The sequence below is a fragment of the Pan paniscus genome, chromosome 23 (assembly GCF_029289425.2).
Source record: "Pan paniscus chromosome 23, NHGRI_mPanPan1-v2.0_pri, whole genome shotgun sequence".
Taxonomy (NCBI): domain Eukaryota; kingdom Metazoa; phylum Chordata; class Mammalia; order Primates; family Hominidae; genus Pan; species Pan paniscus.
Window position 1 is genome coordinate 54413464 of NC_085927.1, and position 15115 is coordinate 54428578.

Genomic DNA, 15115 nt, shown 5'->3' on the forward strand with positions numbered 1-15115 from the left:
GGATCCTTTGTTCAAAAGTTATCTTTAGACAAGAGCATTTATCAAGTTTAATTAACGTGTCACGGGCTGCAGTGTGAGCGATGGCTCTGAAAGCAGCCCTGATAATACTAATTTTTCTACATTAATGCCAACTTGGCACTGAGTCCCAAGCAGGAAATAGACCGTCAATGCTAACACCACCGAAAAAATAGAGATTTCCCTCCCTAAATCAAATTAAATGTGTTGTGGACGCCTGAGTGGTGTGCGGGAGGCTAAGGTGGGGAGCCTGGGAGGCTCTGGCTGAGAAGCCAGGGTGCGTTGTAAGCTGCCCTGCATCCTGTGGGCTGGGCACCTCCCACCTAGGTCCCACCTGGAGTGGAATCTTTGAGGCAGGTTGGTGTCCTTTCCCCAATTTTACAGAAGTAGATGCTAGGGTTCAGGGAGGCCCTGTGAGTCATCCAGGCCACACGGTTTTATAGAGTCTGGCACCAAGATCTGTTCTTCCTCCATCTCACAAGACCTCCAGGCACATGTAACTGCTCAGTCAGTAAACGCTCGCCCAGCGCCTACTGTGAGCAGGCACGATTCTAGGTGCCCAGCACCCAGCAGCAGGCAGAGCAGACAAGAGCAACTTCTCCTGGAGCCAATGTGCTGCTGGGACACAGAGGAGGAGGAGGAGGATGACAAGGAGAAGGGGGATGGGAGAAGGAAGAAGAGGAGGAGAAGAAGAAAGAAGGGAGGAGGAGGAAGAAGAGAGAAGCAGAGGAGGAGGGAAAGGAGGAAGAGGAAGAGGGAAAGGAGGAAGAGGAAGAAGGGAAGGAGGAAGAGGAGGAAGGGAAGGAGGAAGGGGAAAGAAGAGGAGGAGGGGGAGAAGGAAGAGGAGAAAGAAGGAGAGGAAGAGAGGGAGGAGAAGGGGAGAAAGAGGAGGAGGGAGGAAGAGGAACAAGAAGGGAGGAGGAGAAAGAGGAAGAAGAGGAAGAAAAGAGGGAGGAGGGGGAGGAAGAGGAGGAGGAGAAAGAAGAGGAAGAGAAGGAGGAAGAGGAGGAGGAGGAAGAGGAGGAGGGAGGAGGAAGAGGAGGAGGGAGGAGGAAGAGGAGGAGGGAGGAGGAAGAGGAGGAGGGAGGAGGAAGAGGAGGAGGGAGGAGGAAGAGGAGGAGAAGGAGGAAGAGGAGGAGAAGGAGGAAGAGGAGGAGGGAGGAGGAAGAAGAGGAGGGAGGAGGAACTGGAGGAAGGAGGAGGAAGAGGAGGAGGGAGGAGGAAGAGGAGGAGGGAGGAGGAAGAGGAGGAGGGAGGAGGAAGTGGAGGAAAGAGGAGGAGGGAGAGAAAGAAGGAGGAGGGAGAGAAAGAAGGAGGAGGGAGAGAAAGAAGGAGGAGAAAGAGAAGGAGGCGGAAGGAAGAGGAAGGAGGAGGGAGAGGAGGAGGCGGAGAAGAGAATTCAGTACTGCACCTGCACGTGTTGCCATGTGCTAAGAAGAGATTAGAACAGGATAACGGTCAGGAGAGATGTGAGGTGCTGAGAGGCCACGGGAGATGGGGTGGCCAGGGAAAGCCCTACAAGGAAGTGGCATTTGGGAAGATGCCCAAATTAGAAGGAGTGGGCACAAGAGTAGCTGGATCAATGGCATCACAGGCAGAGGGGACAGCAGGTGCCAAGGCCCTGAGGCAGAAGTGAGCTTGGTGCACTGGATGGACGCCAGAAAGCCACCGTGGCTGGAGCAGAGAGGAGAGAGTCGGTCCCCAGCCCTGGGAAAGGGGAGGCTGTGATGGCACTGGCCTGTGCAGTCAGGGTCCTGTGTGGCCAGGTGTGTGGGAGGAACAGCTCCTCACTGGCCTTGCAGGCATCTGAGGCTCAGCAGGATGCCCGCTTTGGATGAGCAGGGCCATTTTGCCAAGCCCTGAGCAGAAGCGTGTGGGCAGCCAGCTGGGATGGAGACTGAGGGAGCTGTGGGGCAGCCAGGTGCCCGTGTGGCCCAGCTGTGGTCTGCTAGAAAGGAGTGCAAAGCTGGGGGGATCCTCTCTCACTGGGGGTGCAGTCTAGGCCCTAGAAACCCTGAGGCACCAGCCTGAAGACAGAAGATGGGCCAGAACCACTCAGTGAGGTTGTCCAGAACTGAGACCACATTCCCTGCAGAGGATGTGGGGACCGAACAGGCGATCTCAGAGGGAGCCTGGTCCTCATAGAGGTGGGGAAAATGGGCACCGGACCACACCATGGCACAGAGGGTGGAGCAGCCCAACCTAGCCTGGGATCCTGCTTCCAAAGTCCCTTCCCACCTCTGTGCTTCCACGATCTCATCTACGGAATGGCGAGGAAATCTCGGACTCTTAGATTTGTTGTAAGGAATTGACAACCTCAGACAGGGGAGGTGCCCAGCCCTGCACTTGTCCCAGAGCCCTTGGAAAGTGGAGGCCATTGTCATCAGCACACAGAACCCTTGGGGAGACCAGCAAATGACTAAACAGTAGCAGGCACGTCCATTTCCTCTGCTGGGTCCTGGGAATAATTCCAGGCTGGTTGAAGGTAAGATCCCAGAGGCATGCTACACAGGGGCAGACTTCAGCTCAGTAGGGACAGAGGGACCCCATGAGGGGCTTACTGCCTGTGTGGAGGTGAGCTCCCCGTCACAGGAGGATGCCAGCAGGGCTGGAGTGGGCTGCCTGCATTAGGTGAGTTCAGGCAGAATGGCCTCTGCACTCCCTGACTCAGGTCCCAGGACTGGAACGTCCTCTAGTCCTCCAGCCCCTGCCCATTAGCGTTAACTGTGGTCAGGGCCACCTCACCCCAAGGTCGCGGCACATTCAAACCCGGCCCTTCTGTCTGCCTCCCTGGTATGGCATGGAGCTCCGGCCCCCACTCTCCCTGCACCTCCGTCGCTGCCCATGTGTCTCACGTCCTGAGATGCCCTCCTTGTTCTGAAGAAGCCTTTCTCTCATGCTGGCCCCTGTCCCCATCCCTTCAAACCCTCAAAATCCCCAGTCGGGGCTACTATGCCATAGACCAAGGCTGAGCTTGGCAGAGGGAACTAGTGGCCGGCACGGCCTAGACCAGAAGGAGCTGGAACCGCAAGCCACGGCACCCACCAGCCGGCATGCACCATTCCCCGTGGGGACTTTACAGCTGGGCTCCCCCCATTCCTGGCTCTTCTCCCCGCCCACTGCTGATGCGCAGTGCTCAGAGCATGAACTTGATTGGGGCCTGAAGTGCAAGTCTGAAGCTCCGCAGAAACCGCTGTGCCTGGCTCCCCACTCTCGCTGGCATCTACGCCTTCCCTTCCCAGCTTTGGGTAGTGACGCTGGGGCTCCACAGGAGTTACAAAATCTTCAGAGTCCCTGTGTGTGGTGGGTTCGGGCACATGCCCCTCCCCCCCACTCAGTGCCCCTCCCTCCTGGGTCCCGGCTCCCAGCAGAGACCCCTCTGTAGGTCTCAGGTGTCACCTGCCCCTGCATGTACAGACAGGCTCCAGGAAGGCCAGGTCACAGCCTGCGGCACACCAGGAGCATTGAACAGGGAGCTGGGAACAGGTGCTGTCCTAGCACTTCTACAGCTTTGCAGGCACTTTGGGCAAGTTGCTGTCTCCCTCTAGTCCTCAGTTTCTTCATCTGTAGAATGAGGAGTGAGAGGAAACACCCTGGGCCCTGGATTCTCCAGGTCTCAGCATTTCTAAGTAATTGTCCTGGGCCAGCTCTTCCTAAGCCCTGGGTCAAACCTTAGGGAGCAGAGGAGACATGAGCTGATGTTTTCATCCAGCCACCTGCTTGCAAGGGGCAGCAGAGAAGGCTTTGTTCTTCAGGTGTGGGGCCTGAATCAAGGAAGAAATGAAGAAGCGAATCCTTCCTCGAGGGCATAACTCCCCACCCTGAAGCCTGGAGTCATCCCTAACACTCCCTGGGGCATCCAGCCTGGGGACTCCTGGGAGGTTTCCTGTGGCCTCCTGGGCTCTCTCTGTCCCTTCCTCATCTCCCTGATACTCAGCTGGTCTCCGTCCCTCTGGGAAATTGATAACAAGAGCGCCTCCCCTTTCCTTTACCTGAAGGTACCGCCTAACGGCTTATGATGTCAACAGGGCTATGCGATCCCCTGACAAATCCCTGCCCAATCTCATTTGTAGTCTTCACCACACTGCATGCTGGACAATTTTGGCTCGGAAGCAGGAGAAGATGCTCACACAATCATGTCCAGCTAAGACCCCATGACCTCGGGCCTGGGCACTGCAGAGCCCCTCATTGGACTCTAGTTGCTCCCTCCAATCTCTCCTCTGAACTACAGCCCCCAGCCACCTGGCATCCTCCAAGGGCACCTCACTGCCCATGGGAAGCTCTCTCTCCCTACTTCACCAGTCAGAATTGGTCTAGCTACATAACACAAAAACCTGAAATAAGAGAAGCTTAAATGAAATAGAAGCTCATTCCCCATCCTTAAAAACTCAGAGGTGGGCCCTTCAGAACTGGAGTGATGGCTGGTCCTTTATCCAGAATGCTGGCATTGCTATGTCTGCATCACCATTCTCAACACAAGGCTTCCGTCCTCAAAGTCGTCTCATGATCCAGGACGGCTGCTGGAGCTCCAGCCATCACATTCTCCTTGCAGATTGGAAGGAAGAGGAAAAGCAGACAGTTAACAAGGGCCACTCCCCAAGGGGAGCCAGTTCCCCTTAAGCATCAAGTCTGCTTATCTTCTTAGCCAAAACTTCATTCTGAGGCCACATCTGTCTGTAAGGAGGGCTGGCAAAGGCAATGCTTTATTCCCAAAGCCGTGTGCCTATCCAAAGCTCCAGGCCTGTTTGACCCCTGAAGAATGGGAGAGTGGGTCCTGGAGGGACATCTGGCAACCTCAGCCACATCTCCTTGCAGAACAAGGTTCCTGTCCCACCTCCTCCAGGAAGCCCTGGAGGCTCAGAAGAGGGTTAAGGTGAGAAGTCAAATGTGTTTGGGGGGTCTCTGAACTGGAAAAGGGGGACCCACATGATAAAAGTGGGTCCCAAACTTTGGCACACATCAGAATCCCCTAGAGGACTTGCCGAGACACAGATTGCCCGCCCCACCCTGAATTCATCGGGTCTGTGGTGAGGCCCTAAAATGTGCATTTCTAGCAAGTTTCCAGCTGATGCAGGCTAGCTCAGGAATCCCACTTTGAGAACCACCAGGGTAACAAGAAAGGGCAGCCTAGCAGGAAGGATGTGGACACTGGGATTTTCCTATTGTTATTTGTAAAACACAGACAGACCGCACTTTACAGTTTGTGAGATAATTTTACGTCTCGTCTCACCTCTCCGCCACCCTGTTCGTATTATTTTTCGTTTTATATTTGCCCAAGAATATCACAGGGCTTGCCCCAGGTCTCGTGGCTTGCTCAGCAAGTAGTTGGAATCGAATCGAATCCAGACCTCGTACCTTTTCCCATTCGTCTTAACTCCTCTCTTTATTCAGCCCACATTTCTGCCACTTTTCCTAAGTACCTACTCTGTGCTGGGCCCTGGCTCACACATCACATACATTGTTCCATGTGACCCCCGTACCCAACCGCCCCAGTGGCCTGTCCCATTATCTTTTTTTACAGAAGAGGAAGCTGAGGCTGGGGCCAGGCATGCCGGAGTCAGGATTTGAACCCACATCATTCAGTCCCGATCCCCAGGTCACCCTGAGCACCTCCCTTCCTCCCGAAGGCACTGGAGAGCAGAAGCCCTTGGAAGCCATCAGAGTCCATGGAGCTATGGGGCAGGTGGTAGAGGGAAGAGACCCCGGGGGTAACTGGGTCCCTTGAGCCTCTGCATGGCCCAGACGTGCCTTCCCAGTGCAGAAGGCTTTGTTCAAGGTCCTCTTCAAACAGTCTTTTCAACCACCCACTTCCCCCATTTTTAGCTTGCTTCACCCAGGTCTTTGAGTTAATTATTCCCAGACAGAAAATTACTTCTAACGCTCAGAACAAGTAATTTCGGATGGCGGAACTCATTATCAGCATTGTCCACATTTCTCCGGGAGAGCAGGGGAGATTTTCTCCGGCCTGGGAGCTTAATTATGGGAAACAGTGGAACAGAGCTGCAGTCGGCACAGACGTCAGTGCATGGTGGCTCCTGGCAGGGGCTGAACCCAGAAAGCCAGTGGCCAGGGTGGGGAGGTTCGGAGCCCAGCTGCCATGACCTTCCACTGGCAGGATTGGGGGCGGCAAACCTTGGGGCCCACGCCTGACACAGAGTCCCTGTGTGGGTTGAACGGCCTACCCCAAAGGTTCCTGTCCACCCAGAAGCTCAGAGTGTGACCCTATTTGGAAATAAGGTCTTTGCAGATGGGATTCGAGATCTCTAGAGCATTCTGCATTTAGGATGGGCTCTAAGTCCAATGACTGGTGTCCTTATAAGAAGAGGAAAAAAGACGCAGACACACGAAAAAGGCGGCCGTGTGAAGAGAGGAGAGATGGGAGTGATGTGTCCCAGCCGAGAACCGCCTGGAGTCAGGAGAGGCGGAAGAGGCAGAGAGGCTCCTCCCATCTAGCCTTTGGAGTGAGCGCTGCGCTCCCAACACCTTGGCTTTGGATGTCTGGCCTCCAGCAGAGTGAGAGAATAAACACCCATTTTGTTTTTTGTTTTTTGTGTTTTTTTTACTTTAAGTTCTGGGATACACGTGCTGAACGTGCAGGTTTGTTACATGGGTATACACGTGCCATGGTGGTTTGATGCGACTATCAACCCGTCAATTAGGTTTTAAGCCCCGCATGCATTAGATATTTGTCTTAATGCTCTCCTTCTTTCCCTACACAAATCAATAAACATAATCTATCACATAAACAGAAGCAATGACAAAAACCACATGATTATCTCAATAGATGCAGAAGAGGCCTTCGATAAAGTTCAACACCTCTTCATGCTAAAAACTCTCAATAATCTAGGTATTGATGGAACATATCTCCAAATAATAAGAGCTATTTATGACAAACCCATAGCCAATATTATACTGAATGGGCAAAACCTGGAAGCATTCCCTTTGAAAACTGGCACAAGACAAGGATGCCCTCTGTCACCACTCCTATTCAACATAGTACTGGAAGTTCTAAACATTCATTGTTTTAAGGCCTAGGTGTGTCCTCCTTTGTGACTACAGCCCCAGGATATTTCCAGAGTCTCGCCCAGCAAAGGCCCTCCTGGGGGGACAGCGCTCAGTCCCCTCCTGCTGTCAGCAGCATCTCTGCCGTCTCTCCAGCCTCCTCCTGAGACTCCATGTGGGCATCCCGCAGCAACCTTTCCTTTTCTCACCATTTCTCCTGCCCACTCTCTGCTCACAAATCCCAATGTCCCTCTCCAGCCCAGACCCCAACGCCCCACCCGTTGATCCAGCAGACCTACGGTGTTCCTCCTGAAACCCAGCCTTCCCCACCACCTCCTCCCCTTCCCGCTCTAGCTCCCAAGCTGCTCATCCCGCTGGTGCCACTGCCATCCTTCCCTCTTGCAGCAAAAAGGTATTTGGCACCTTTCCCAGGCCAGGCCCTGAGGATACCCCAGTTAGCAAACCCAGGTCCCAGGAGAAAGTGGTGACAGACATTAGCTGGAGGCTTGGAGTCTGGATGAACCCTAAATAGCCTTCAGGCACAGGCTGCTCCCAAAAGCCTTCCTGCTCCCAGAGTGGGGCAGGGACTTCTCTGACCTCCACCAGCCCCTGTATGCTCAGTCATACCATGTGGCTGCTCAGGAGTAGACAGCCCAGGGCTGGTGAGGTGCTCGGGAAACTCATGTAGACCCGATTTCTTCTAGCTTCCTGCTCCACCACCCTCAAGAGCATCTCTGTCTTCATGGTCAGAAGATAGCTGCTGGGCATCCAAGCATCACACCCACATTCCAGGCAGAAAGAAGAGAAAAGCTAAAGGCTGAAAGTTACAAACCATCTCCTTGGAAGGCTTTGTCGTTTTATTAGAAGACAGAAGCTCTCTCCAAGGAGTTCCACCCACCTTCCACTGGCCAGAGCTCAGTCACACGGTTGCACGTGTCTGGCTGTAAGGGAACCTGGGAATTTGAAAGTTCTGTTTTCCAGTCTGTACATTACAGGGAGGTAAGGAAGGGGATTGGACTAGGTCATTCAAAGCCACCATCTCTGGTTCAAGCCTCCCATCGCAGATCTCGGGAGGCTGGTGTGGATACCTTCCTGTTCCTTTGCACCCTCCGCCCCTCTCAAATCCAACTCCTTTCCACCTCCTGCTCTTTGATGCCTCTCCTCCTGCTTCCTGACTGGACTTCCCTTCCGCTGCTACCCGCTCAGTGTCCAAACCTAAAGCATCACTTAAGACTCAGCTAAAAAGCCACATTCCCACCCCAAGGTGGACCCCCACTGCTGGCCACCTGCACACCTCTTACCCACCCACTGTGGTATCGTGTCCACTGCTTGCTTTTCCCACTGGATGAGCCCCTTGTCAAGTACAGGGGCCATGTCTGGCTTGGCTGTGTCTGCAGCACCCAGCCAAGTGGCCTCGGTGAGCACTTGCTGAACTGAGCCACTGATCGGGGCTGAGTCAGAGCCAGAAGAGATGGCGCCATTTCCTCCTCCGCCCTGATGCTCAAGGAAGCAGGGAGGGAGAGAACAGCCCGCAGGAGGAGGTCTGCTTGTGTTTTGATCTTGGAAATGAACAAGGATGGGCTCTCATTAATCAGCGGAGACAGGGACAGACGCCGCTGTTTGTTTCCAGTAATAACAGACACCCAATAATAACAGGAAATTGGTGCTGATGACTCCTCTCCTCCTGTCATAGGCACCAGGCAGGCTGGAAGGACCTCAGTCACCTCTCATGGAGCCAATGGGGAAACTGATTATCCCAGGAGGCAAGTGACCCACTACGTCACTCAGCAAATCAGTGCACAGCCAGGGATTGCACTTCTGAGGCTAGGACCAGGGTCGCGAGTGGGATAGGAAGGACGACGGGCAAGGACCTGTGCAACCTCCTGCTTCGTAGAGACCCTTGAAAGGTGAAATCTGCTTTCAATCACTCTGTGGGGTCCTGTTTCAAGACCCCTTCCCAGAGGACAAAACAAGGACATGGCCAGTGTTATAGGCTCCAAACATCATCGGCCCTCCCCCCTTATTTCCCTCTGCACCCCCTACGATGGCCCCAGGCAGAGCCACCAGCAGCTCTCCTGTACGATGCTCCAAGCCCTTAATGGTCCCCGCCATCACCCCCTACTGCCCCCGACCCAGCCAGACCACAGGTCTCCTCCCCATGCAGTGGCTGCTGTGATCCCAGCACATCCATCCCATCACAGTCCCGTGCCAGCCTCTACTCCAACCCTATACCCTGGAGATCCTACATGACATCCAGCCCCCACCGCCCCCTCACCTGGCTCCAGGCACGCGCCAGCCTCAGGGTCTCTGCTTTAGCCGTTCCTGCTGCCTGGACATTTGTCACCAGGTACTGGGTATTGGCAGGGCCCCTCCCTCACCTCCTGCAAGTCTCTGCTCAGTGTCACCTTTCTGACCGCCCTGTCTAAACCTGCCAGCTCCACTAGCACCCTGGTGCCCCCACCCCATCACCTGCATCATGTTTCTTCCCAGGACCCATTTCCACCCCCCTGCTGTATGCTTTATATAAATGTGCATTTGTATGCAGGGTCGTCTGATTCCCCCACTAGATCAGCAGCTCCACGGTTGGGGCAGGGGGGCGCGCTCTGTCTATCCTGATCTCAGACCTCCCTCAGGCCCCCAGAACAGTGCCTGGCACCAAGTGGCAGCCCACATCTTCACTGACCCAACGAAAAAGGAGATGAGCAGAGGGTGCCTTTTGGAGACTGAGAGGTCGTAGCCCTGAGTGTGGTAGTTACTGGCACCTCTAAGAACCTGGCCAGCAAGCCCGGAGGCTGCCTGGAGGAGAGGGTTTTGGAGGAGGCTGGTGTGGAGCAAACAGAGCCTGCCATGTAGAGCTGTGAGTGCCTGGTGAGGTCAGTGAGGAGGAGGGCCTGGCACGTGGCCACAGGGGAGCAGCTGGCCTCTGCTGGGCACAAGCGTTGGTCCACACCAGTGTGAAGGGCTGCACAGTGAATTCCTACGATAGCTTCACAAATTATGCACTGTTACTGCCTCCCTCCTACAGATGGGGAAACTGAGGCTCAGAGAGGCCAAGCGATTCCTTCAAGGTCACCCAGATAATGAGGAGACCAAGATTCAAAACCATGTGAGCCCTGACTCTTCACAGCAGTTTATTATTTCTCTCAATAAATAACACATTCAGTAGGGTTTGGGTCTAAAAGTCACCGCTTTGCTAGTAAAAAACTTCCACAAATGGCAGGTGGAATAAGTATGCGGTGATAGAAAACAGAAACTCTAGGAAAAGAAAGAATGGAGAGGCCAGGTGCGGTGGCTCACGCCTGTAATCCCAGCACCTTGGGAGGCTGAGGCGGGAAGATCACCTGAGGTCAGGAGTTCGAGACCAGCCTGCCCAACATGGCGAAACCCCATCTCTACTAAAAACACAAAAATTAGTCGGGCATGGTGGCAGGCGCCTGTAGTCCCAGCTACTTGGGAGGCTGAGGCAGGAGAATCCCTTGAACTGGGGAGGCAGAGGTTGCAGTGAGCCAAGATCAAGCCACTGCACTCCAGCCTGGGCAACAGAGCAAGACTCCCATCTCAAAACAAAATAAAAAAAAAAAAGGCAGGACCGGAGAAAAGGAGGGAAGGCAAGAAGGAGGACAGACAGGGGAATCATAAACTGGCATTAATTACCTGAAGACAAAATGGGTTAGAAGCCAAGTACCTGCCCTGCAGGCCATGGAGGGGTCGACCATCGTTAGGGGCTGGAAGAAAACCTGCCCACTAGGAATGAGATGGGGGTCCTCAGGGGCCCATGCTCCAGCAGCAGGAGCCGGGGGGTCGCCTCAGAGCCCTGTGGTCCGGGGCAAGACAGCTTCCCTCGAGCACCCCGCCGCCATCACCATCTGACTTGGGTGTTGAGATGAAGTTCATCTCACCCTGTGTCCTGATGGCATCAGTCCTCAAGAGAAGCCGGGGACCCCGTCACCGTCTGCCTCATAAGGCCCTGCATATCCCTCCCACAGCAGTGCCCCCCTCGGCTCCTCTCCCTTCCCCTCCATGACAACCCCCGGGCTTCAGTCAACTGTCAACAAAACCACCTACACCTTCAGACTCTGCCTGAGTTAAATCTAGTCCATCCCCGAGGACCCTGCCACCCCCATGGGGTCTGCTCTCAGGGGGCTGTTCCCTCGCCCACATCCCACTGGCCGTGGCGGTCTCCTTGTCCCTCACTGTGGCTTCTATGCCATTCTCCCTCCCTCCATCCTGAACGCCCCACACTCACCCAATTCACGCTGTTGGACTTTGTCACCCAACACCCTCCCTGCAACAGTTGCGGCCCACCCCCAAGTCACACCCCTCCTCAGTCACTGTCACCCCCTCAACACCACTCCTGATAGAATTCCTGGTGACTGCCGTGGCCACAGCCTTGATCCTCCCAACAGCCTGGCCTCTGGGCTCCCGGGATCCCCTTTTCTCATAACCTTCCTCCACCTGATCTCAGCCACCCACTCCCAGGGCCAGGAGTGATGTCAAATCCCTAACAGCCAGCCTGGGAAGGGGTGGCCCTGCAGACGGGTGTGGCCATGCAGGTGTGCACCAACCCTGCGTTCACCCCGCCCTGCGCCTCACCATCCGCAGTCACTGAAGCACAGAGCTCCTGCTCAGTGGGAAGCACTCACCGCCAGCCCCACCTTTCCAGCTCGGCGCTCTCATGCCCCAGCCCCGACCATCTCTTGCCCCCTCCTTCCAAACCAACACAGCAAGGTGGGTGTTGTTCTGAGCTTCACTGCTTTCTGACCACAGAGGAGTGAACCCAGCTCCAGCCGGGGGGGTACGCGGAATGGAGAATGTGAGCTGCGGGGCTGAGCCTCTTCACAGACTCAGGAACTACAGACGGCATTCTGCGGGATCCCCACAGAGGCTCCTAAGTAGGTGTGTGAGCTGCAGTGTAGACATTTAACACCATCTCAAGACAGAAAACCAAGCCGGGTTTTCCAGCCCAGCTGGCATTTCCCCTGCTGTGCTCAGAGACAGGGGCTGCAGCCAGACACCCACCGTGGGCAGAAGCTAGAGGGTAAAGTGACATCCCGGAAAAGTGGGGGCCAATCACAGGGGTGCCCCAAAAGTCACCCATGGCAAGTGTGCATCATTTTGCAAACACTAAGGTGCGATTTTCAAAGAAAAACAAGAGAGAACGCATCAAAAGAGAAACTGGAACCAAATACGCCAATTCCCCAGAACAAATAGACGGTCAGGACCGAGCTGCCCAAGCGTGAGCGAGATGAAACGATGCCATGGCAACCGCGCAAGCAGACGGCACCGAAGAGAAGGGAGAAGGAAGGGGGATCTCATAAGCCAAAGCGAGGCAAACAGCCCAACCCAGACCGCGTCAGCCAGAAACAGGTGTGGCCTCCCGGTGGCTTCATGCTGGAGAACAAATGGCTGAGGACATGAATTCCACAAAAGCAACACTCCCAGAGGCGAGAAGCCAGCAGAATGAGATGAAAAGGGAGATTTGGAACCTGAGGAAAGAAATGTGGGACAGTTCATCCTTGTGAACCTAACAGACGAGAAGCAGCAAAGGACCTCACCTCCCTCACGGCTTTGCTCAAACATCCCGTTCCCAGGAAGTCTTCCCGGCCACCCTCCCCACCGTGGTTCACGCTCCTCACAGCCCTTGTGGACATCTCGTGTGCTGGATGCGCTGTTTATTTTGCCAATCCTCTCTCTATCCCCACCACTTCCAAGAGGAGGCCTTCCCTGTCCTGCCATGCTCTTGCCCCAATACCATCTTCGCCTGGCACCTGGCCGGCACTTGATTAAACTCAGTGAAAGACTAAATGGATGACTAGACACTGATGAACGTGGAATTACCGGTATAGAGGAAAACCTTGAGATAACCATAGTGATTGCAGTTGAAAAGATAGAGATAAAAGGGAATTTGAGAACAGTTCCTAGACTTGGAGAATGAGCACAACCCAAAGATAATTGGCGTCCCTGATTCAGAGCCCCTGATACGTGCTGCAAATGACGCAGTAAATACAGCAGATGAGAGAGAGTCTTGGAAAGGGAGGAGGCATTGGATCCAAAATTAGAGCAAGCACTCCACATTTCAGGAAAATCTGCTAGAGTGCTCCACACAGATTTCTTAGCAAAGTTATGAATTTCAAGGAAAAAGAATCCTTCCATCATTTAGGATAAACAAGAAAAACGTTTGCAAGGAGAACTGCCTGCCTCAGGCTCTGCACAGCAACCTTTGGTTCCTAAGGCCATGAGGCACCAGGCTTTGAAGGAAAGAAACCATGGCTTGCAAAATTATTCACTTCTGGGATGTCACTTATTGTATGGTAAATAAACTGACCTGACAGAAAAACTTAGGGAGAACATACCCACGAACCTTTTTGGGAAAAAATATAAATAAGCTACAGTAAAATCCAACCAACTAAAGAACTGCTGAATGTCCAATGCATGTAAAGATACAACTACTGACTGGGCATGATGGCTCACGTCTGTAATCTCAACGTTTTGGGAGGCTGAGGCGGGTGGAGCACTTGAGGCCAGGAGATCGAGACCACCTTGGCCAACACAGCAAAACCTCGTCTCTACTGAAAACACAAAAGTTAGCCTGGCGTGGTGGCGGGTGCCTGTAATCCCAGCTACTCGGGAGGTTGAGGCAGGAGACGCTCTTGAACCCGGAAGGCAGAGGTTGTGGTGAGCTGAGATCGTGCCACTGCACTCCGGCCTGGGCCACAGAGCGAGACTTTGTCTTTAAAAAAACAAAAAAGATACAACTAATAACAAATAATTATAGGAAATGTGGTTACAAAAAATAATGCAAATGTTTCAGACTAAGATATTGTAAAATGATGATAATATAACTGAAGGGAGCGGCGAGGGGAGGGGAAGTGGGGCTCTGGATTCACGTTCCCTCCAGGGAGCTGGTGGACACCGTCTGAAATTGGCACAAGTCAGTAAATACTGACCACAATTTTCATCCTTTAATGTTCTTCAGAAGCTTTTTTAAAAAAAATTCATAAAGAGATCTTTGAAGAAATAGTTTACTTGAAGTTTCATGATTGCTTCAAATTCTTCTTAATTTTACTTGAATGTAAAAATTAAATAGAATATGTTCATTAATCATCTTTTTTTTTTTTTTTTTGAGATGGAGTCTCACTCTGTTGCCCAGGCTGGAGTGCAGTGGCACGATCTCAGCTCACTGCAACCTCCACCTCCCAGGTTCAAGCGATTCTCCTGCCTCAGCCTCCCAAGTAGCTGGGACTACGGGCACCCGCCACCACACCTGGCTAATTTTTGCATTTTTAGTGGAGATGGGGTTTTGCCATGTTGGCCAGACTGGTCTCAAACTCCTGATCAGTGATCCGCCTGCCTCAGCCTCCCAAAGTGCTGGGATTACAGGCATAAGCCACAGTGCCCGGCCCATTAGTCATCTTTTATAGTGAAATAACATCTTCAAAAAAGTCTCCCTCTCTCCCTTCATTTGTCCAGAGTGATGTTCAAATGCTATCAGAGATGGTTACTTCTGGAGAGCAGGATGTGGGTACTTTCTGCACCCTCAATATTGCTTTTTTCCTCCCTTATTTGTGTCCTGTTTGCTGAGTGTGGTGGTCACTTGAGTGTCCAGATCTCTTCCCGGGGCACATGGTGGGGTCACGCACCTCCTGGTCCCCTTGACGCCAGGCGTGGCCATGTGGCTTGCTTTGGCCTATGCATGTAGAAATGAGATGTGAGAAAATGAGAGCTGTCACTTCAGAGGAGAGGCTTTAAAGTTACCGATATGTGGGGCTGTTTGTTACTGCAACACAACCTACATTCTTCTGACTGATACAATGAGCATGGATCATTTTATAAAAAGCCATAGAGTGTTTTTTTTTTTCCAATCAGAAGGAGGAGAGAGGAGGAGGCAGAAAAGGAGGGAAGGAGGGAGGGAAAAAGAAAATTAGAAGCAAATATGCCAAAGTGTTCATGTAATTAATTTTGTGAGGTGGAAACCTGCATCCTTGTTAGTCCTTTGAAGTTTTCATATTTCTTTTCATTGAATATTTTTTTCATGAAATGAAATCAACAGTAATAGCTTGAGAGGCCACTGCCACCTCAGCACAAAGTCCCCATGATA